The 25,719-nt window shown below is 37.4% G+C and overlaps 1 protein-coding gene and 1 non-coding gene across 2 annotated transcripts in view; both read left to right on the top strand.

Moving 5' to 3' along the window:
* DLG2 (discs large MAGUK scaffold protein 2) overlaps nt 1–25,719 on the top strand; it is a 2,300,776-nt gene that overhangs the window by 650,773 nt on the left and 1,624,284 nt on the right. The window lies entirely within an intron of this gene.
* LOC142447549 (U1 spliceosomal RNA) lies at nt 20,676–20,839 on the top strand. Its single transcript, XR_012784235.1, has one exon. It is a non-coding gene; the product is annotated as a U1 spliceosomal RNA (small nuclear RNA).

Here is a 25,719-nt window from a genome sequence, read left to right as displayed (position 1 = left end):
TCCCCTCTTTCTGTTCACACAGCTTCCTCTTGGCCTATGTAAGGTTCCACATAAGCACAATGAAATCTTCTAGAATATCCATGTTTTACAATGTTGTTCATAATTTGTTATAATTCACACAGTTGAATGCCTGGCACTCTTTATTAATGGAACACAGATAAATGTCTTTTTGCTATTCTCTGCTTCCAAACAAGATCTGTATCATCAACAATATCCCTAGTTCCAATCACTTTATGTATCTGGCATATCTGTTTCTATGTACTGATATAATAATTAATTAAAAATTATTTTCTGCAAAATCGTACTTGCATATCATATTAATTGAATCTGAAACTGGCCAATTGAGTCTACCGTTGGCAGTCCACTGACTGGGATCAGCAGTTGACCCAAGAGATTGAGGAACGTCTTAGACTCATTTTCCAGCTCCAGCAGAAGTCAACGGATAAAAGAGGATTAGATTCTCAGTCTCTTATAGAGTAAAACATATGCCCCGGAGGTGGCATCAGGCTGGGATCCAATTGATAACTTGGGCTCCGCCCTATGCTTACCTAGGAGTGTCTAGTTGACATAATTGCTAACCATCACACCCATTAAGTGAAATTATCTTTTTCATACATTTAATTCCAATTATGAGGGGGTACCCCCCAATAAAACTCAGGAAAAAGCTCTGCTGGACCAAGCTTTCATACTCCACACCTTTCCCGCTAGGTGAGCATCCAGCAACTCGCTTTGAGTTAGTTCTCTCTGGTCACAGTGACTTTTTCATAGAAAAAGCAGTTTTACTCAAGCCATGTGTTTTCTGTTGGTTAATTTATGAGAACAGCGTGATGCTGTGAAATTTTGGTTCCTGCACGGGAAAAATGCCACAGAAACTGTTGTGATGTTGAACACAGCTTACAAGGACAGCGCTATGAGAAAAGTGAAAGGCCGATTGATGACAAAATTTATTCGGGACATCCATTAACTTCCTGAATGGACACAAGTGTCGGCAAAATTCATGCACTTGTGCTCAAAGACCAATGACGGACCACTGAAGACATGGGGAAGTTATCTGGGCTATCTTGGAGCTCATTTCAGTGAATTTTAGTGGTAGATCTGGGAATGAGAACGGTTATTAGGGAATTTGTGCCTCTGGTACTGACTGAGCAACCAAAAGAGTGCCAGGTGGAAACATGCTTTCAAAGAACTCCTCCGAAATGACCCAGGCTTTTCCCCCAAGGACATTACTGGTGAACACGATGGTCTACTGAGGACCATGAAAGCAAACATCAATCAAGCCAGTGGAAGATGCCATCATCACCTCGTCTGGGAAAACTTGTCAAGTGAAATCAACGATGAAATGATGCTCATTTGTTTTGTGATGTGAGGGGGATAGTGCATTTGGAGCTCATTCCACCAGGCCAGATTGTTGATCCCGCTTTCTGTTTAGAAGTTCTGAAAAGATGTGACTAAAAAGGCAGACGGGGGATTGGTTTTGCCACCATAACAATGCACACCTGCTCACACAGCCATCTCAGTGCACCGGTTTTTGGCAAAAAAAACCCCAGCATGCCTCTCTTGCCCATGCACCTTACTCACCTGACTTCACTTCATGTGACTACTTGCTGTTTCTGCGAATGAAGAGGGACATGAAAGGATGGCCATTTGAAGGACAGAAGAGGTGAAAGAACAAACAAAAAAACGAGGGGGTGCTGTCAGCCCTCCAAACAAATGAGTTGGAAAGATGTTTCCAAGGATAGAATTGCAGATTTTACAAATGTATTAAGTGTGATGGAGAGTACTTTGAAAGTGATAAGGTTATTTTGTTTTAAAAAATTAAATACATAGCTTTTAAAAAATTCCCATTTGGGGGGGTTACCTCCTCATATACATGTATCTCTTTCTAAATTGTGTTCCACTGATCTGCTAGTTTACATGCTGCATAATTAAGGTAGTTTTTGAGAAAGATTTAATATCTGAATGGGTAAAAACCTCCCAGGACTTTTTTTGTTTGAATACAATTTCCTTGAAAATACCATAGGTATTCTAGCAATAAAACTTGAAGTGATTTTTCCAAAATGTCTGTAATTTCCTTTGGGATTGCATCGACTTTACATATTGAATTGGGGATGATGGACATTTTAATTATGTTAAGTGATCCTACCTAGTAGCATGAGAAACACTACATCTTTTGTGTTCTCCAATTAAATTTTATTCTTTCCTTCATTTGGAAGAGCCAAGTTTTAAAAATTGATATGCTTTGCATGAAAATGGATTAGACTTCATTATAATCTTTAACATTTATTGATATATGATGCTGCATTTAACTTTTCTTGAGTCTAACATTTCCTCATGATAACCATTCTGATCAGGCCATGAGGTCAGAAGTCAACTGTTTTGTATATTCAGAATGAAAGTATGAATACGAAAACAAGTTTTACTGTCTTCCATATTAAATAAATATGCCAATATTTGCTATCTAATGCAAATATACAAAAGATATGTTGCTGTCATAGTGTAGTGGGTGTGTGTGTATGTGTGGTTGCTATACACACTGGAAATCTATAATTACAGAGTGCATGTAATTCTAAAATGCTTCCCAGTGGTCATTCATTCACATCTGAATGTGACCTTAATATGTGTAGCATAAATAATTTAAAACAACAAGCAAAATACTAACAATTACTCCGAAAGGGATCACATTAGAGGATGCTGGATAAACAGCAAGAAAGATATGGAACAAAACTCCAAATTATGAAATACACCAGGCTGACTGGCCAGTTTCAGACTTGTGGGAACCTTGTGGCTATTTCCTTTTTTTTCTTTAACCAGTATATGTAAAACTTTATTATTATTATTAATACTATTAATCATTTTATTGGAGGGTTCTTACTTATAACAATCCCTAATTAAATTGTTAATCACACTTGTACATATGTTGCCATCATCATTTCCAAACCATTTTCTCTCTACTTGAGTCCTTGGTATCTGCTCCTCTTTTTCCTCTCCCTCCCCCGCCCTCCAACTCTCCTGAATACTTGATCAATTAATATATATATATATATATATATATATAATTATTATTATTATTTCGTATCTTACACCATCTCTTGTCTCCCTTCATCCACATTTCTATTATTTATTGCCTCGGGGGGTGGGGATTATATATACAACCTTGAATCACTTCCCTCTTTCCCCAGTTTTCCTCTCCCCCATTATCATGGTATCACTACTCACACAACTATTTCTGAGAGATTTATCTGTCCTTGATTCCATGCATTGAGAGTTCTTATATGTAACAATATATGCACTCTGGTCTAGCTAGATTTGTAAGGTAGAACTGAGTCCTGACAGTGGGTGGGTGGGTGAGTGGGGGAGGAGGGGTAGAAGCATTCATGAACTAGAAGAATGCGGTATGCTCCATTGGTGCTATACTGGTTGAATTGTCCCTTATTTGTGGGCCTTCTGTGAGGGGATGTCCAATTGTCTATAGATTGGTTTTGGGTCTCCATGCTGGGTCTCCCTCATTTGCCTTGATAGAATTACTTTGGATCTTTTGATACTCAGTGCCTGATACCCTCAACACCTCATGATCATACATGTTGGTGTGCTTCTTCCATGTGGACTTTGTTACTTCCCTGCTAGATGGTTGCTTGTTTAACTTCAAGCCTTTAAGACTTCAGACATTATATCTTTTAACAGCCAGGCACCATGTGCTTTCCTTAGCACATTTGCTCATGTACTCATTTTGTCTTTAGCAATCTTGTTGGGAAGGTGAGTATCAAAGAGTGCCCGATTATTAAAACAAAGTGTTCTTGCATTTAGGGAGTAGAGGCCCAAAGTCCATTTGGTATCTTAATACTGGACATAAAATATATGTACATTTACTTATGTCCCTATCACTATAAGTTATATTTACATATATACATGCCTATACCTATATCTCTATGTATTAGCTTTTGCTTCCTAGTTCTTTCCTCTATTTCCTTCACCTTCCTCCTGCCCTTCTATCATGCTCACCCTCCATTCAGCTCTCAGTAATTCCTCTCAGATACATCACCCTTGATCAACCCCCAACAGGCATTCTACACCCTCCTTGCCATCAATTTTAGATCTCTTGTTGTTCTCTTGTCCCTGAATTTGTTGACTTCCCCGCTTCCCCTCCTCCCTTCTCCTCTCTTTTCCACCCTTTGGGTCTGGAACTGAACTCAATCCTCTGCTTCAATTTTCAGTTTAACAATCTTACTTCCACTGAGTCAATTCCAACTCATAGTGATCCTATAGGACAGGGTAGAACTTCCTTATGGGTTTCCAGGACTGTAACTGTTTATGAGAGTACATTTCCATATCTTCCTCTAGCAGAGCAGCTGATGGATTGGAATTAATGACTAATGTGGATAGAGGTCCAGTGCAGAATCCAATAAGCTATCAGGATTCCTTAAACAAAGACAGGTATGTAAGGGGAATAATGGCATTTTTGATAGGTGTACATCTTAGAATACTTGATCATTTGGGATCAAGGAAGAAACATTTTTCCAAAGTTCAGAAAGACCAGTGAAGAAGGTATAATGGAGACAGGAAATACAGGGAGTTGGTGGGATGTGTGATATTACAGTGAGGGGATTTAAATGAGTGGGATAAAACAAATTTGTTGAATCATTGCACATAAAACTGATGATTTGCTATGTTAACCTTCACCTAGGTCACAATAAAATGTTAAGAATAATAGCCTTGAAAATTACATGTACATTAACACTGTGGTGATTTAAAAATAATAAATTAATGAAGATGCTAAACAATAGAATATTTTATGGTCTGATTTTTCGTATTTCTCTAGTTACATCAGTAGAATTTGTTATGACAGAGTGAGCTTGCCTCATGGAAAGATTAACTTTCAACCCTTTACAGACATTTGGAGAGACAAAAATGTTATTAAAATGTGTTAGGGAAACTGGAAAATTAAGTGAGAAGGAAATGTAACTGGAAGGTCAGAGTTTCAGGGAGAATAGGATAAGGAAACATAAGCTAAAATAAAGAGAAGATAAGTATAGGCCAGAGACAAAATAACAGAGTACTCTCAGACAATGTGCATTCTACTACATGTGACACTATTCTCTCTGCATGTTTAAAGGCAGACGGTGGCTGTATAGACAAAATGCAATGAAGAGTCAAGGCCATTACTCATCTCCTTCAGGCTTTAGGAATGAGGTGTGGAGGGGAAAAGTTGCTTTTGGGGTCTGCATTATGCAAATTCCTTGTCTTTGCTGTTTTCTGACTTGGCCTGTGTTTTAATAGTTACTTTAGCACTAATCAGATAAAAAACACAGTTTGGATGGCATTTACCTAAGGTTGTTTAGTAAAGGCTCTAATGTATGAAATAATTTAGACTCACTCACTCACTCACTCACTCTCACTAATTCAATCACTCACTCACTCTCTCACTGTCTCACTCACACTCACTCTCACTCTCTCACTCATTCACTCACTCACTCACTCACTCACTCACTCACTCACTCACTCTCACACTCACTGTCTCACTAATTCAATCACTCACTCACTCTCTCACTAATTCACTCACTCTCTCACTCATTCACTCACTAACTCACTAAAAAAAAAAAGAAATAATTTAAATCGGTAAGATGTACTTCGGGTATATTTCCCATCCTCTACTACGTCCTCATTCTTTGGTGAGTTGGCCTAGTTTTCAGCTCAGGAGAAGACGTCTGTCGCTCCAATCCTGAATTTCCTTTCATAAGTGGCTTAAGTTTGCACATCTCATTTTAGTCACTTTCTCCGTTACTCATGATCTTGTTTGAACTCTCCATCAACTCATTGAAATGAATGGGCCTAGTTCACTTACTGTCAACTCTCAGATGAAGCAAGCATGCCATGACAGAGCCCAGAAGCTTACCCAGGTGCACATCTTTCCATTGCAGGAGCTAGCTCGTCTCTTGGCTAGCTCAGCACAATGATAGTAGTTTGGCGTAGCCAGAAGAGTAAGCGTCTCGGAGCCATGGCTTCATGAGTTGCCAGGCATACATTCTGAGCCTCATGTGGAGGTTTCCATTGAAATGGACATGATACTTTACATGCAAGGGGTTTGGAAGGATGTGAAATAACACAGGAAAGAGACCTATCAAAATATTTCCTATGTTAATAATAAAAGTAGCCACTATTATTAGGATGCATCCATCATAGACATTAGATAGGCATGGAAATGTAGCATATCTCTGTAAATAGTGTTGTAATGGTTTGCTTTCTCTATGTTTTTCTCAATTCTTTAGTTCTTGAGACTAGTACACTAGTTTTATGTGTGCTAATTTTGTTAATTTAAAAATCTATCTTTCTCTTATGCTAAGTATTTACTGTAGTAATACATTTAAAGTGGGTATACATGTCAATAGCTTAATCCAGGAAAATAGATTAAATGTTGCCAGGTTTCATTTTCTTATATTTTATTTTTGAAGTTTTTGCAATGATTCTCTGCTTTAGAGGTATTTTATTTTTCCACAGAAGTTTATCTAGTTACTATTTTCACCAATATAAGAAAATACCAGGGTTTTGAAATTAATTTTGCATCATAGTTTTCCATTTCACTCAGCAATGGCATAGTAATTAAAACTCTATTGAAAATGTGGAAATAACCTTGAAGTCCAATTTTATTGTATTTTATCTTATCTCATTCTAAGATTTAAGGTCTGAATAAAAAGCACAAGCAAACCTATTAGCATCGAGTCAATGTTGACTCATAGCAACACTATATGGGGTTTATGAGGCTGTAAACCTTTATGCCAGCAGACAAGCTCAGCTTTCTCCCAAGGGGCTTTTGGTGGTTTTGAACTACTACACTTGTTAGCTGGCAGTGGCACCAGAGAACTTCCTAAAATTACAATATTCTGCTTGTATTCAAAGTCTTTAGGCTTTATATTAGGTCTTCAGGTTTACTGATAAGTGAGGGGAAGATTTTCTTTGCTTGTTAGCATTAACTTTGTTTAATTCAACTTTAAAAAAGAGTATGGTATGCATATGTTTGTTTAATAAGATGTATAAAACTCTAAAAACACCTTATTAATTATTCAGTGCAACCCATTCTCCCTGCACTTGTAATCTTGACAAGATGGTCATTTTTTTCCCTTTCCTAGATGATAGATATGTCATTAAGGTTTTATATTCTCAGACATAATAATTTTTTATAATAATTACAGTTCAGGGGGGAAATAAATAATAAAGGAAATGTTTTGCATTGGTATTGGCTCTTATGGATGGATTTAAACATTAATTGGAAAAGCATCTTTAAATTTTAACTTGTTTAAGAATTTATTATTTACTGTGGACTAGGCAGTCTCACTTGGCACATATAAAATATTAATCAAAGTAGTGAAATAATAACAATGAGATGGGATAAGCGACAACAGAAATTATAATGAGACTAGCAAGAACCATGGTACTCCTATTTGTTACATTTTAAGTTTCCATCTTAATAATTAAAATAAAATGTGACACACTAATTGGGTAACTTGTTTAAGATCATGTCACTAGTATACAAAGTAGCTTGGATTCAAATACAAACCTCTGTCTTGTGGCAAGATAGTTACTTTATATGTATAAGTTTTAATTTTCAGGTTAGAGTAAAAATTATATATAATTATCTTCTAATTTTAAATATTTCCTTTGAGACTAAAAACTCCATAAAACAGAGTATATGTTCTCTCTTTTTTTAGATTAGATCTTACAGACACTATTTCATTATTTTTTTCTAAGAACTGAGGATTTTCTTTTTTTAATTTTTAAATTTCTTAAACAGGGTTATTGGCACATAACTCACAAATCATACAATTTAATAGTTCACTTATACCAAGAAGCGTTGTACAATCATTACTACAATCAATTTTAGTACATTTCTTCTTTCTTGAACTTATTGTTATTAGTCCTCATTTTCCCCCACCCTCCCATGCCAGACCCCCAAGAAACCATTAATCCAGTTACTTTCCCTATAAATTTACCTATCCTATATTTCATACAGAAAAACATATCAAAAAGCAAGAAAACAAGAAAGCTAACATAATAACAAAGTAGAACAGAGGGAAAACCTAAATCAAAAAGAAAGTAAAAATATTAAAATATAGAATAATTTTTAAATGAGTCAAAACAGAGAGCATATGATAAGGTGTTAAATTTTCTCCTAACTACATCAGCCATAAACCACTTTCCAAAAATTCTGCTTGATAGCAAGGCTATTCACACACCTGGTTAATGGTAAGAAGGGATTCATTGGAGGTTTAAATTATGTATGGACCCTGAAAATGGATACTGGACTTCCATTGACATCCACGGCCTTCTGCAAACTAGGTGTTCACTATTTAAGGTCTGATACCTTTCCTTCCTTCAGATTTGGATTATATTATTTGCAATCCTTGGCTCACACAGGATGGTGTGCTTCTTCTATGTGGACTTAGTTGATGTGTCACTTAGGTGACTGCTTCTTTGAAGGCAAACCTTAATACCCCAGGCACAATTCCTTCTGATCGCTGGGCACCATCTAGTTTCTTTGTCACACTTTTCTATAGCACCCATATCTTCAGTGATCCTTTCATGAGGGTGATCCTTTCTTGACAACTAAATATTCTTAAATAGGGGATAGAAGTTAAATCAAGCTCTAAATACATTCATATATCTGATACACACATACACACATCTGGTTCACCTTCCATCACTTGTCTGTCAGTTTGTCATATTGTGGTGACTTGTGTGTTGCTGTGATGCTGGAAGCTATGTCATTGGTATTTCACATACCATCAGGGTCACTCAAAGTGAAGGAGTTTCAGAGCAGTGTCCAGACTAAACACACACAATGAAGAAAGACTCAGCTCCTCACTTTAGAAGAAGGAGTTGCTGAAAACCTTATGCATAACTTTGTGACATTGCCAGATATTGAAGGCCTAATGACCGGCAGCAGAACATTGTCTGAGACAGTGCCAGAGGATGGGACGCTAAAGGTTGAGGGCACTCAAAATGTGATTGAGGAGGAGCTGATTTATCAATGTAGAGAAATCAAGGGGACCTTGCTGAAAGCAGAAAATACCAGGAAGATGTTTACTTGTGTTTTATTAATTATGTCAAGGCATAGGGCTGTGTGGATCATAAAAAACTATGGATAATCTTGAGAAGAATTTGAATCCCAGAATCCTTCATAGTGAACTTGTGCATGGACCAAGAGCTAGTAGTGCAAATAGAACAATGAATACTTAATGGTTTAAAATCAATAATCAGAGAAGCTGTGTTACATGAAAAAGATAATAGCATCAGGATTGGAGGAAGTCTTACTAACAACCTGCAATTTGCAGATGGTACAACTTTGCTAGCTGAAAAGTGAAGAGGACTTCAAGCATATGCAGATGAAGGTCAAGAACTGCAGCCTTCAGTATGGATTACCACTCAATATAAAGAAGACCAGAATCCTCACAATTGAGCCCATAGGTAACATCATGATAAATGGAGAAAAGATTGAAGTAATCTAGGATTTTGTCTTTCTTGGGTCAACAATCAATATTCATGGAAGTGGCAGTCAAGAAATCAAAAGATGAGTTGCAACAAGGCATGTGATTTTCAATGGACTCATATGCATGTGAAAGTCGGACATTGAATGAAGAAGATTCAATGCACTTGAACTGTGATACTGGAGAAGAATACTGAAAATATGATGTACTGCTCAAAGGACAAACATGTCTATCTTAGAAGAAGAACAGCCACAGTGCTCCTTCGGGACAAGGATAGCAAGACCTTGTCTTACATACTTTGGACAGGTGGTCAAGAGAGACCAGTCCCTAGAGAAGGATATCACATTTGGCAAAGTACTGTGGCAGCAGAAAAGAGGAAGGTCATCAAGGAGATGCTTTGACACCCTGGGTGACAATGGGCTCAAGTACGAGGACACTGGTGAGCGTGGCAAAGGTCCAGGTAGTGTTTCTTTCTGTTGTGCACAGGTTGCTATGGATCAAAATTGACTCAGTGACACCTGACAACAACAGCTGTTTAATTTTTGAGACATCATTGACATTTTATGCTAGAGAATATTATCAATCATCTCCCTGTGACAGAAGGTAATTCTATTGATAGTGTTATTAATTTAGCCATTAGTTTAGGAGTTTTATTTCAATGTCAGATTTTCTGTATGATTGTTAGTGGTTTTCTGATGTTCTTTTAGGCATTTCCTTCTTCCTGTTTTATTTTGGTTCTAAGTACCTAACATTTTAAAAAATAATAGTTTTATTGATGTATCTTATACATTCCAATTTATCCATTCTCATACAATTCTGTTGTTCAATCCCATTGGGTGGAGATATTCAATCAATAATGCTATCCATTCCCTTTTTCCCTGTACCTCACCTCCTTCCTCCTATAACCCCAGGGAACTACCAATCCTGTCACTATCTCTGAGGGTGTTATCCATCTTGACCTTCATGAATGATCATGATCATAAATATACAAATGAACACACATAAATCTAACATGATCAATGAAGTAAAATGCATAAAAGCCTTATTAGTAAGAGGAGCAATGATAAAGGATATGAGGATAGTTATGTGGGTCATCAGTGCCACACCGCACCCTGGTACTATCACCAGTTCTTTGTGGTTCTTCTGAGCGGGACTGACCAATCATCTTGCAGGTGAATTTGGGGGTCTCCATTGCATCTAGGCCCCTTCACATGGAGTTGGTTGCATGTTTTTGAACTTTTGATACCTCTTCCTGTCAACACTTCATGATCACACGGACTGGTGTGCTTTTTCCATGTGGGCTTTGTTGCTTCCCTGTTAGATTGCTGCATGTTAAATTACAAACCTTTAAGATCCCAAACACTATATGTGGTAGTTACATAATCTGTTGTCCATTTGAAACGTATGAGTGAAGTGTTGGAGTTTACCTCTCCATCAGGTTGCAGCTTGATAACCCAATTTGGAGGCACTACGGAGATAAATAGCTTGCTGGAGGTGGGATACATGCTGAGTCCCTGAGAGAAGTTCTTGTGGACAAGCCACATGAAGACCAGTCAATAGCAACTAGAGCCACAGAGCTGGAAGCCAATTGAGATCTCGTCCAGTGCTGAAAGGCTGGAGCTGCCCACTGGATCCACAAGACTTTGCACCCACTGACCTGTGATCATCTGGCATTCCTCATCGTTACATGTGTTTAGTGAGTCTGAAGAGGAACTTATAGATTAGTATCAGACATATGAACTAATACAGGACTTCTGGACTTGATCTGGACCTCACTGGGATGTGTTCTCAATATTTGATTGCTCTTGTTTATAAATCTCTTTCTTATTCACATAAGAGTGTCTATGAATTTGTTTCTCTAGTCTACCCAGACTAACACACTACATCTTTTGATAGCCAGGAACCATCAGTTTTCTTTGCTACATTTGCTTATGCACACATTTTGTCTTCAGTGATTGTGTCAGGAAGGTGACTATCATTCCTTGCCACACTTTTAGAACAAACTGTACTTGTGCTGAAGTAAGAATTAAGTAGAGGCCCCAAATCCTTATGCTTTCTTGATATATATAATCTTCCCCTCCTACTTCACTGTTATGTTTACCCATCATTCACTTTTCAGTAATTACTCTCAGACACAATTCAACTGTTGATACATGGTAAGTAAAACTATATACTTCTCACTCTCAAATTAAGAACACTTACCATACATACTCGAGTATAAGCTAACCCAAATATCAGCTAAGGTACCTAATTTTACTACAAAACAGCATAAAAATGTGCTGAAAAACTTGGCTTATACACAAGTATATATGGTATTATCTCTTATACATGAGTATATATGGTACTATTTGCTCCCCGCACCCCTCTCCTTTCCTCCCCTCCCATGTCCCCAGGAACCATTGGTACAGTCACTGTGGCCATAAGGTTGCCTATCCTGAATATCTTGTCTAGATAAACACCTAAAAAACCCATTCAGGTAGCCACATGTCTAACAGGAATCATGACATAGAACAGATTAATTCCTCTGTTAAGGAGAGAGAAGGACATGTTAAAAAACATCAGTCCAGTCACCCTTTCTTCGAGGGTTCTTTTAGTTTTCAGCACTCAGGTCTGAAAGGCGAGCGTCCTAGTCATCCATGTTGTCATTCCCGCAATCAGAGATGGAACGGCCAGTTACCCTTTGGCTCTCTCAGTGTGGACCCCTTGTGAGTCATCCACACCAGCTCAGATGGGGTGCCAAAGTGCTGCTCCCTGAGTAGAAGTCTGCGTGTGGGATCCTTGGGGAAATGCACGGTTTCCTGCACATCCCTGGCCTGTTGCACTTTCATCGTGGTTCGACCCCAGGTGAGCAGGTCAGACCTCGGCTCTCTCAGAGCCGTGTCTTCAGGGCTGTCCTTTGCAGCTCTGTCATGGAAGGAGAGAACGTCATTAACATTTTGACACTAAGACTTGAGTAGTTTCCAGTCTCTGAATACTATAAAAGAATTCCATTATTGTATTCTCAATTTTAGGACTTTTTAGCTGATCTGGAGTAATAACTTCATACCCCTTCTTACATAAAAATTTCAAAAAATAACTATTTTCCCTAATTTTCAAAATTAGCATTTGGTTAATTTTATTCCTAAATATTAAGTATTCACTTCCAGTTTTAAACTGCTTTGTTAAAAATTTCTATGTTAATAGATCATTGCCATCATGAAGTTTGCATTTTAGACTATACCAATTTGCATATGGTATATTTTGTTATATAATTTTATATAGTGTAAGGATATTTTATTATTTTAAGAGCTTTATTGACATATACATACAATTCAAGATTTCAATATTATTAAGAAAAGTTTGCAGTCACCACTACAATCAATTCTAGAATGTTTTCTTCTTTCTTGTGCTCATTATTACCTTTCCAATACATATAAAAACAAAATGCAAAACAAAAATTGAACAACATAGCCTTCTGCAAACTGGGTGATCAGAATTTAAACTCTAACACTATTCCTTCTTACAGTATTGGATTTTATTATTTATAATCCTTGGACTACACAGGCTGCTGTGCTTCCACCATGTGGACTTAGCTGTCACCTAACTTAGTTGACTACTTGTTTAAGACCCAGATACTACTCTTCTGATAGTTGGGTACTATTTGACTTCTTCACCACACTTTACCATAGTACTGGTTTCTTCATGAGGGAAAGTATGGAGTAGGGTCATATCACAAGGTGTGTTAGTCTGCGTGGACTAGAGAAACAAATCCAGAGGCACTCATGTGTGTATAAGAAAGAGGTTTATATACAAGAGCAATTGAATATTGAGAAAACATCCCAGCCCAGTCCAGATCAAGTCCATAAGTCCTATATTAGCCATATGTCTGATAACAATCTATGCCAACTTCTTCAGAGTCATGATACACATGCAATGATGCCAAATGCAGGAGAACCACAGGCCAGTGAATTGGAAGTCTTGTGGATCCAGTGGCGTTATAAGCATCAGTGCTAGGAGGGGGTCTCTATGTGGCTTCCTTCCCTCCAGAGGTCTGGTTGCATCAAGGTAGGTCCATATGGCTTCTCCAGCTGCTTGGGCATAATGTCTTGTCAGTAGAGCATCTCTTGGGGAGTGAGCAGAGAGAGAGAGAGAGAGAGAGAGAGAGAGAGAGAGAGAGAGAGAGAGAGAGAGAGAGAGAGAGAGAGAGAAGTATTTCCCGCCTCCAAGATGAAAAATGCCAGAGTTCCCACAATTCTCAGGAGAAACCCATGCCCATGCAGAGGCCTCATTGGTTATGTCTTGATTGACAGGTCAGACTCTACCCCTTCACTCACAATCCTCTGAAATTGACACCAGATTATGTAACTACCACACCAGGGTAGTTCTTAGTTTAGGGCTTTGTTCTTAATTTAGGGCTTGCTTTTAATTGTGAACTCAAAGTTCATTTATGTGTTTATGGTTTATATATGTTCCTGGGCCACTTTAGAGGCATCAGTATTCTTTTATTGGGACAACCTATAGATTACATGAAGACTTGAAAAACGTGCTGATGAAGATCAAGGATTGCAAGATTGCAGCCTTTATTATGGATTACAACTCAAGCCCACCCCCCCGACACACACACTGCTATCGAGTCAATGCTGACTCACACCCACCCACTGTGAATTTCTGAGACTGTACCTGTTGTGGGAGTAGAAAGCCTGATCTTTCTCAGTGAGCTGCTGTGTACCATGTGGATCACAGTTCAACCCATAACCACCACACGACCTGGCTCTTTGTCACTCAATGTAAAACAATCAAAATCCTCTTAGCAGTATGTAACCTCATGATAGACAAAAAAGATTAAAGTTGTCAAGAATTTCTTTTTGGATACATAATTCAAATGCATCATTTCTTCTTCAAACTTCCTTTTTTCAATGCTCAACTTTCACATGCAGATGAAGCAATTGAAAATGCCGTGGCTTGATTCAGGTACACCTTATTCCTCAAAGTAACCTCTTTGCTTATTAACACTTTGAACAGGTCTTGCACAGCAGATTTACCCAATGCAGTGTGTTGTTTGATCTCTTAACTGCTGTGTCTATGAGTTTTGATTGTGGATCTAAGCAGAGTGAAATTCTTGACAACTACAATCTTTTCTCCACTTCATATGAGGCCACCTGTTCGTGCAATTGTGAGGACTTTGGTTTTCTTTACATTGCATCACAATCCACACTGAAGGGCGCAGTACTTGATCTTCACCAGCAAGCGCGTCAATCCTCCTCCGGTTTAGCACACAGATTGTATCATCTGCATACGGGGCTATCTGCATATAGAACCACCTGCATATATGGTCTCTATGTATTGGAATAGACGCAATGGCAAAGCATGAGCTATAGTTATGATTGGAGTTGTTGCTTTTTTATAGCGAAGAGGGTACAACTCAGGACCAGCATAAAGAAAAGAGCATTGGAGGAGATCTGGGAGGGTTCCCAACATTGACTGCATAAAAGCTAGTGTGTGTGTACTTTTCTTTCCAAGAGAGTTTCTGTCCAAGGGTGTGATGCTTTGGAGAGATGGCTTAGTACTGCTCAAAGTCAACAGTTCTCAACCTTTGGGTCACCACCACTTTGGGGGTTGAATGACCCTTTCACAGGGGTCGCCTGAGACCATCAGAAAACACATATTTCCGATGGTCTTAGGAACCAAGACAGGGCTCCTCTGTGTCTCCAGCTGGCTCCGCCCACATGCAGATACGCCCACATCCGAGTGCCTGGCCTGGAGATTGTTACCCATGCTGCACCATGCTTCAAGACAAAATTTCATTTATTTATCACTAGAAATAAATATTTCTCAATATATAATTATTTATTGTTTTGTGATTAATCACTATGCTTTAATTATGTTCAATTTGTAGCAGCAAAAATACATCCTGCATATCAGATATTTACATTACAATTCATAACAGTAACAAAATGACAGTTATAAAGTAGCTAGAAAATAATTTTATGATTGGGGGCAGTACCACATGAGGAACTGTATTAAAGGAGCACAGCATAAGGAAGGTTGAGAAGCACTGCTCTAAATTGTGGTGAGCTCGTATATCTAAGGATCGAAATAAAACATTCAAGGGTACTGGCGAGAGTAGTACTGATCCATGGGCATTAGATTTAAACTCCTTGGAGAAGGAAACAAAAAAAAGGGTAACCTGAAAAAAGTATAGGGATTAAATATCTTTAAAGGTGAAGAGCATTCATTGGAAATGGGAGTAAAGAACTAGGTAGTTGACAATTGAGGCAAAAGCAAGACAAAAACACAATAAATGCTCAACACATCTTTCGTTAGACTTATGTGTTGAATAAAGTCTGCTATGTGAAGATGAAATCGATACAAAAGAAAAACAGGTGCATACTGGTTAATTTTAACAATAAAAAAATCACCGTTAATATGAACATTGCAAGAAATTACCCTGGTGTATTTAGTAAGAACAACATGTAATTTGACCATGAGAACTTTACAGTCATTTTTACATTTATTTAAAACACTACTTTTTAATATTTATATCCTTTTATTTTGTTACACTAATTGTCTTGCTATTACTTCCAACACATCATTCTGTAGCACATGTTATAGACTCAAAAATCTTGTGTATTCCATACTATTGTTTCTTTTTTTCCAGGAGTCTGATGGCATAGTGGTTCTGAGCTGGGCTGCCATCCATATGATTATTTCTATGAGGTCATTTTATCATACAGTGTTGAAAGAAGTTTGAATGTCAGATTATTTTAGAATGATAAATTCAGGGTACAGTTTCTTATAAAATTTTATCTGAACTGTGAACAAAATTCTTGACATAGATGAGAAACAGTTGTAGTTGAGTCACTTCTAAGTGCCAGATTTTATAGAGCTTGTTTATATTTATCTGAGTAATTTATTGAAGATGGTGAACTAGCTTTGGGCTAGAACTTATAAATTATGTTCTTTCTGTCCTTTTCCCAAGTATCATATCCCCATGTGAATTTAAGGCATAGCCTGTGTATATTTTGAACTGAAGTAACTAACGCACTAAAGTCTGAAAGACTAGTAGATTAAGATTGCTTTTTGGAAACAAACTTCCACATTAAAGGGAGGTAGCTAATCTCTCAAGAAGCAAAAAAAGTTTTTATAACCTCATCTCCTGTAATGAAAACACAAAACATAGGACCCTAGCAGAATGAGTGTATCAAATTTTATGACTACAAATAAGAAAACAAGCAGAAAAGAAAAATCACATGAATCAAACTGTAAAATAGCAAATGGATTCCCTGGTGGTATAATGATTGGCATACCTGTTAGGGCTGGTGGGACTAGAAAGCCCTGCCTGGTGCTTTGAACTACTGGGCTCGTCACCACTGCACTGCCAGGGTTCCTATAGTTACATTATGTGCACGGCCTTATTGTTGCTTAAAATGGTTCTCACTTTATTAATAATGACATCAAAGATGTGATGAAATTTATAGAAGGAAACCTAACCTATAATATCAGAGTAAAACTCAAACTATTTTTTTCTGACTTCAAATCCATTCTTCCTCCTGCCCACCTTCCTCTCTCTCTGTCATATTAGCTAGCAGTAGTTGTGGATAAATACTCATTTGCATTTTATCAACTTGAGTTCACTATTAACCATAAAATCCATCGTATTTTCCCCATATTTAATACTATAATAATAGCCCCAAAGTAATGATATGGCTAGTATATCTGTGTAATCAGTTGGAGGATCACTATTTTCTTGTCTTCATTAGCATGTTAGTGGCCTCTAGGAACCCTGGTGGCATAGTGAGTGTGCATTGGGTTGCTAACCTTATGGTCATCAGTTCTGAACCTTAGCAGGAGAAATAGGAGACTTTCTACTCCCATAAAGATTTACAGTCTTGGAAACCCACAGAGCAGTTTTTCCCTATCCAATAGGGTCAATACATCTCAGAATCGACTCGAGGACAGTGAATTTAGTGTTTAAATTTGGTTATAATTCATCGCTTCATGTAATAATTATTTTTATGAATATAAAATGTACTAGATTGTATTGTAATGCTTTCTATATACTTAATCAAGCTGCGGCCTCCTTGAAATCAGGAAATTATATCTATTTCCTCTAAGTGTCTCTAGGACCAAGAATAGTGAGGAATATTCATAGTACCAAATGTTTGGAAGGGATAAATTGTGCTGTAGGTTATGCATGATGTATATTTCTGTGTGCCGTATTATTTGATAGACCAGAAAACTCCACACACTCTCTATAGTAGAAAAACATTTATAAATTATAAATCCTGTTACCTATTTTGTATAGTATAAAATAGATATAAACTAAAGTAATTGAGATCAGTTTGTGTGACAGATATTAAGCCAATTTTTTCTTATGAAGGATGAGATTTTAAAAATAAACATATGGAGAACCTGCAGCCCAGAGACAGTATGTAAACACTATCATTTATGACACAGCTAGCTAAATTCCAAAACAGTATTATCACCCATGCTGATTTGCTTGGTCACTTTTTTCTTTATTAATTAGTTTTTTTCATAAAAATATCAATAATATAACTTTTGACAGGTCAATATTTTTCACGGGTATATGTAGGACTAGACACTCCTGGCTAGGGATGGAATCAAATCTGTCAATCAAGTGGTAGCTTGGTGACACCTCTTTGTGGGTGTGGCCTTTTATATGACAGTGAAAGACTGAGAACTGCCATTTCTCTGGGACTCAGCAGCAGTGGGGGTCTCAGGGAGGGGGGATGTAGTCCTCTGGACTCTGAGAGATGCTGCCTCCTGGTTATGTTCCCACCAACATTTGATTCACTGGCACCCAATCAGCCTATGGTCTTCCTTTTTCCTGGTACACCTTTCTTTAAAACCCACCTGCTTCTACCTGAGTCTGAAGAGGGATTTATGAACTACCATCAGACTTATGGACTTGAGTTGGACTGGCCTTGGATGTCTTCTTGATATATAAACACTTCATAATATAAAGCTGTCACATAGACATACATGAGTGTCACTGGATTTGTTTCTCCAGACAACCCAGCCTAACACAGTAAGATTCAGGAAGGCCAACTATATCATGTGAAATTATAAATTTTATAAATCCAGTGTTTCCTCATTCCCCCTTCTCAATCTGGGTAACCACTATTAAACTCTTTTCTCAATATATTCATCTAATGTAGGTATTTCATATACATAAGATTATACAATATCTCTTATTTTGTGATCAACTTACTTCACTCAGCATAGTGCTTTCAGAATTCATATGTCTTGTCGCATGTGTCAGGACTTCATTTCTTTTGTGACAGGCAAAATGTACCGCATATGCATGCTAGCTTTGGTTTTCCCATTCATCTGCTGAAGGACATTTCATTTCAGTTGTTGTGACCTTTACACTTTGTGAAAAGTAAAGCAATAATCATTGGTATGCCTGTGTCTATTTGTGTCGCTATTTTTGCATGATTGGGGTATTTATCAAACAGTGGAATTGCTGGGTCAGATGGCGCCTCTAATTTTATCTTTTGGAGGAGTCATCAAACTGCCTTCCGGAGTCCTCTACCCTTTGCATTCTCATCAGCTATGGAGAAGGATTCCAATTTCTCTCCATCATCACCAGCATGTGTGACTTTTCCTTTCCCTGACTATTTTTAAAATCTAGTTCATCCTAATGGTGATGACGTAGCATCTCACTACACTTTCTATCTGCAGCTTCCTAATGATGGCACAGGAGGTTAAGCGTTGGGCTGCTAACTGCAAGGTCTGCAGTTCCAATCCCCTTCATGGGAGAAAGATGCTGCTGGTGGTTCTAATTAAGAACCACAGTCTCTAAAGCCCCCTGGAGCGGTTTTACCTCATTATATATGAGGGGATACCCCCAAAATGGAACATTTTTTTCAAAGTTATGTATTCAAATTTTTTTTGCAAAACAACCTATCACCTTCAAAGTGCTCTCCATTACATTTAATACATTTGTCAAATCTGCAATTCCATTCTTGGAAACATGTTTTAAACTCAGCTGTTTTGATAGCTAACAGTACCTCCCTCATTTTTATCTTCACCTCTTCTATGTCATCAACCCGCTGTCCTTTATGTCCCTCTTCATTCTCAGAAACAAAAAGAAGTCACACTCATAAAGGTAAGTCAGGTGAGTAAGTTATGTGGGACAAGAAAGGCATGCTGTCTCCCCCCCCCCCTCCAAATGAGCACACTGAGATGGCTGCGTGATCAGGTGCACTGTCATGGTGGCAAAACCGGTCCCCCATCTGCCACAAATCAGGCCTTTTTGTCACATATTGTTACACAATCTTTTCAGAACTTCTAAATTGAAAGCTTGAGTAACAGTCTGACCTGGTGGAACAAACAATTTCATCCATTCGGGAAGTTGACTCAAGTCCAGAATGAGAATTATCATCAATTGACATTTCACTTTTTTTGAAATGAGAAAACCACGCATACACTTGAGTTTTTCCCACAGCAGTGTCCCTGTAAACTGTATCCACCATCACAACAGTTTCTGTGGCTCTTTTCCTGAGAAGGAAACAAAATTTCACAGCTGCACGCTGTTCTCTTAAATCAGCCATAATAACAACAACAACAACAACAAAATGCAGTTAGAACAAAAGTACATTTATTAAAAATTCACTGTGACCAGAGAGAATCTTTCCAGGCAACACCACTGGGTGCAACAACTCGGAGCAAGTTGCTTGATGCTCACCTAGCAGGAAAAGTGTGTACTACAAAAGCTCTGAGTTGCCCAGTGCAATTGTGGGTTTTGCTTTTTTGTTGTTTGCGTACCCCTGCTTTGAGTTCGTTAATTGATGGCAGTGGTGTAGTGGCTAATGAAGGAGGCCTGGTGGTGCAGTGATTAATTGCTCAGCTGCTACCTGATAAGTGAGTGTTTGGAACACAACAGCCCCCTTCTGAGAGAAAGACATGGCAGTCTGCTTCTGGAAAGATTACAGCCTTGTAAACTGTGGGCGAGTCTACGCTGTCCTGTAGGGTCACTAGGAGTTGGAAATGACTCTCTGGCCATGAGTTTGGGTGTTTGTTTTATTTTTAAAGCTTGTTTGTTAAATTACATTGAACTTTTTAAAAATAAGTCTATTTGCATTTCTGCTGTGGTTAAATATTCAGATCATTTGTCCTTTTTTCAGTTTTGATGCTTGTCTTTTTCGTATTAAATTTTACAGTTGTATAAATGGAGAATCAAAATTATATGTGTCAATACTTACCTGGCAGGGGAGACACCATGATCAGGAAAGTGGTTTTCCCAGGGCGAGGCTCACCCATTGCACTGCGGGTGTGCTGACCCCTGCGATTTCCCCAAATGCGGGAAACTCGACTGCATAATTTGTGGTAGTGGAGGACTGCATTTGTGCTCTCCCCTGTAAAAAAAATGTGTGTGTGTCCTTTAACAAAGCATTCATTTTGTCCTTCTGAATCACAACTTCTTTCTTGCATAATGAGATTTTAGGGGTTATAATTGTTAATGTTATGTGGTAAATTACAATTCTCAGTAGTTTTACAGGGATTGCATTAATTCCCTTTTAACAATGAAGTATATTATAATCACCTTTATGATATGATATGATTTGATCAACTATTAGTTGTAAGAGGCGTTTCCTCAGGGTGTGGCCTGTGTCAAATATATATGGATGTTGAAGTCTGGCTGCTAAATCTGACTTCTTATTATCTGTCCTATGATTTTTGGGCCATCTGACCTGATAGCTATGTATCAGCCTCTAAAATCAGGTGAATCAAAAGAAGCTTCTATACTTCCACTTGATCCAAAAAAACTGTGACTCCCCAGCCCTCCAAACTTATATGAGTCAGCTATTTGAGTTAAAACTCTCTGTATAAATGTAAGAAGAGTCCTCATAGTTTACAAGTTAAGTAGTAGACTCAGGGCATTTCCAGCCCAGCTGGTACTACATGGGAGAATGAGGCTGTCTGGTCCCATAAAAATGACAGTCTTAGAAACTCTAAGGAGCAGCTATGCTCAGTCCTAAGGGTTGCTATGAGTTGGAAATGGCTTGGTATATTTATATTTCATTGATTTTTCTCTTCTAGAGAATCAAATCTAAGGCAGTAGTTCTCAACCTGGGTGTTATAACCCTTTGAGTTGTTTAGAAATATATATGGTATGTTTTGGTTTGTTATCATGGTTGTGGTCACTACTGGCAATGTATATTAAAACCCAGGGAAACTAAATATTCTTCATATTTGTGGAACTCACACAATAAAACATTTTTGCATGTATATGCCAACGTTTTTTATCTATTTCTTCTACTAATGGACATTTCTGTTATTTCCAAATTCTTGCTATTGTGAACAGTGTTGTGATGAACACAGGAGTGTATTTGTCTGTTCATGCTATATCTCTTACTTCTTTAGGCTATATAAGAAAAAAAGATGCATATGCCCAGCAGAGATATTGAATAGTATGGGATTTCCATTCCCATTTGTTTTGGGAAGCACCATGTTGTTTTCCACAATGGTTGTGCTTATCTACAGACCCTCCAGCAGTGTATGAGAGTGTCAAGCTCTTCGCACCCTCGCTAGCCTTCGTTGTTTTCTGATTTGTTTTTCCATTGGGCAGTCACTGCTGGTGCAACATGGTATCTCACTGTTGACTTGATTTGCATCTCCCTGATGGCTAATGATCACAGGGAGCATTCCTCTCTAAAAACAATGATGACAAACCAGCTCACATCATTGTTGGCCTTGGAAAACATTTTGCTGAATGAGGCTAGTCAATCACAAAAGAACAAATATTGTCTGAGATCTCTAGTATAGCAATAAAAAATATACAAAAACTTTCATACCAACAGGAACAAATTGTGGAGGTTTCCAAGGGAGGGAGAACAAGCTTGGAACATTGAAACAATGTACTATAAGGCAGACAGGTATTGACTCCGGTGAAAGAAAGGAGAGAGATTCAGAAGAGGAAGAAGAACAATCAAGGAAAGGAGGTGGGATAAAATATGGGATAGAGGTTGATGTGTGCTTTGACCTGTTGAGTGCTGACTTGATGATCTGAGATGTACCCCACCACCACCAGCACACACACACCTAAGTCACAATTAAAATACACTTAAAATTATTAACCGATATAATAAAAATTTTCTCATAAGCCATACTGTGCTTGAGAAAGCATGTCTTTTTGTCTTGATACATGAATACAAGGTGACACTAAGGTTATTTCTTTGCCTTAGGAAACTAAAAGCAATTAGGCTTATTTTTTGGGCATCTTTCCTTTCCATGTGACTTTACATTATCTTGCAAGAGTTTAGGAAGAGGTAGGGAAGCCATGAATATATTACGAAGCAAAACAAACTCTGGGTCAAGTTCTGTATAGGTTCTGGGGAATCCACTTGAGTAACTTTTGTGTCATCTAAGATTTAAAATATTAACCATGTTTCCAGATAAGGATAAGTGTTTTTGAATACAGATGTTTTAACTCACACTTCTTAGTATCTGAAATTGCTCTGACTCTGGATCAGTGGGTGTGAGAGAAAGAGAACCAGCGAGTGAAGAAAAGTTTCAGAAGGTTCCATGGTGCTGAATTCCCCAGCCTGTTGCACAGAGGACAATCCAGGGGCATGTGTATCTTCTAGTCATAGATAAATCAGGCTGGGACTTGTACTTAATGAAATTGGGTTTGAACTCTGAGGACATCTTTCAGGAGGCTGAGGTGCTATTTATGATCTTTTGGTGGTAGGGCTACTGACACATCCTTTTATCTCTAGAAATTAAAACATATCATTGGTGCTTTTATTGTATTGGGCACAGACTGAAGGTTTTTACTCAATCTTTGCAAAAAAAGACATTACTCTCTTGATTAAACAAGGGCATTATGATAAATTTATCAGCTTCTATTATAACACAGGGAGTATAAACCCTAATTGTACTGATAGTCAAATTTCTAAACTTTTAAATCTATTTCAAATTGCATTGCTCTTTGCTACATATTTTAATTAGGTTACCTGTATTAACCATGTTGCTCAGTAAGGAAAATATTTTTGACTATCAGTATTTTAATTTCTACTTTGTATTGCATATGTTGCTAAGAACAATGCTAGGTCCATGAATTATGTGAGCACTTACACTGAATTACTGAATTAAATCCATTCCAGGAACGACAGATTTTCAAAAAGCTTACTTCTGTATAGGGGGAAGCTTCTATAATTATGGCAGAGCATTGATGAAGTGTCCAGTTTAATAGCTTGTTAGTTCTGTGACTCAAGAAAAGATGGAGTCTGATACACAGTAGGTACTGACTGGTGTTTCAGTTTCTCTTCAAAGCTTGTGTGAGCTTTAATGGTATCACTTATAGAAATTAATAGCGACAACTACTGTCTTTCAAGTTCTGACTCATTTTTGTTTTACTTTTTAAGCCTGCTTGTTAATATTTTCATTAGCTTTTTACTTTTTAAAAGAATAAATATATTTTTCTTAAGAGAAGAACAAAAATTACTTACTCCAAATTTATTTGAGAAATATCAGCTGATGTTTTAAATGCAAATTTTCCCAGTTTAGATAGCCTCTTTCTTTTCTTTTATTTATGTGAGAACAGCACTTGACCTTATGTATGTGAAGATATACTGCCAGAGAAGTATTTTAATGTTATTGCTGATAAAAATATTTATGTTTTGTTTCTATACAAAGATCCTGGACACCAAGGAAAACAATTTGCTTCAGCACTCCAATCAATACAGGATTGATTTCATTTACTTTATTTCTTATGGTTCTTGATTTGATTTTTCATTGGAGCTTTTATTTGATATCAGTACATTTTATTTTCATCTAAAGTTTTTCCTTACGGCAAAGGAGATTTCCTTCCTTCAGGCTAATTATAACAAGTCTTTGAGACCAATGTGCTTTCTATGACCATTCTTAAGGAAAGTGGTTGGTTTACCTTATTCCTTCCTTACCATGACCCACTTTCCTTTCTGACTTCGTCTTCACTATCCTCCCCTCAAATCCCATACTTCACCTCTATGCACTGCTTCACTACTTTAGGGTTTCACATTGCCACCTGGTCCTTCTAGAAAGCGCTAAACCTAGAGTTTCATAAGCATGTCTCCTTTTCATTTTGGGGATCCTGGTCCAAATGCAATATCCAGAGAGAAGTCTTATCTAATCACAGAATAAGATGTAACTTGTCCATCGGTTATTCTCTACAATGTCATCATGTTAAATTTATAATACCATTGTTCTGAGACTAATAACATTGATATTATAAATATTCATGTTTACTTGTTTACCTTAGGTGGAGGGGGAGGGAAATTTGTTTTGTTTCACTTTTTGGTCATCATCATGCAACCCAGAATATAAATTCCATGGCAGGAGAATTGTTCACAACTGAATCCTTAAGATATTGACAAGTACTGGTCCAGAGTTGTGAGAACACAGGGCTCTCTAACCCCATAAGAGTTACAGTCTTAGAAAGTGATGGGGACAGTTGTACCCTGTCCTAGAGGGTCACTATGAGTCCACATGTACTAGATTGCAGTGATTGTGGTTTCCTTTCAGGCCTGTAGTAGCCATCGTTTCATTGTAGTGAGACTGAAAATGCCTGCAATTTCTTTCCTTTAAAATTATTTGACAGTTATGCTTCAAGGGACATGTATAGACTATCTTATTCAAATTTTATTAAAAATATATAAACTTAAGTCCTTAAAGACAGATCAACTTACTTGATTTCACAAAGCTGGACAGTGAGAATTAAGTTCTGAGTCCTATCATATTGTATTTTTACCACATCATTCTTTTAGTAGTAGAAATTATCTGAGTAGTCTTATTTAGGTCTTCAAAGGCTTATCTATAATTCTAAAATTCCAAACATCAGAAGTACCATAAGTTTTGTTAAACCTTGGCTTCAAAATACATTTGATGGCAAAAATATAGCAAACATAAATGTGAAGCTATTTATAGTTTATTTTTTATATCCTACTTACTGTTAACACTCATATATTTCATTGCAGACTTGTAATGTGTGATTACAAGCCTCTGTCCCACCTATTGCTAAATGCTATTATGCAATATCTAATACATATAATGTGTTAAATTTTCTTATACCCATTTATATCTGAATTCTAAACCATATCTCACACCAAGATCTTTAAAAGGAGGGATAATAGAGATATATTTTTAACATATGCTCTTGCTCACACTGAAATCAGGGGATGAATAACAATTTAACCAGGAAAGTGAGTCAAGAAGAAATCATTTAGTTTAACAGCCTTATCATGCAGATGAGAAAACT

Source organism: Tenrec ecaudatus, chromosome 4 (assembly GCF_050624435.1).
Source record: "Tenrec ecaudatus isolate mTenEca1 chromosome 4, mTenEca1.hap1, whole genome shotgun sequence".
NCBI classification, from domain to species: Eukaryota; Metazoa; Chordata; class Mammalia; order Afrosoricida; family Tenrecidae; genus Tenrec; species Tenrec ecaudatus.
The sequence above is the reverse complement of the archived record's forward strand: the minus strand, read 5'-3'. Positions and strand labels throughout refer to the sequence as shown.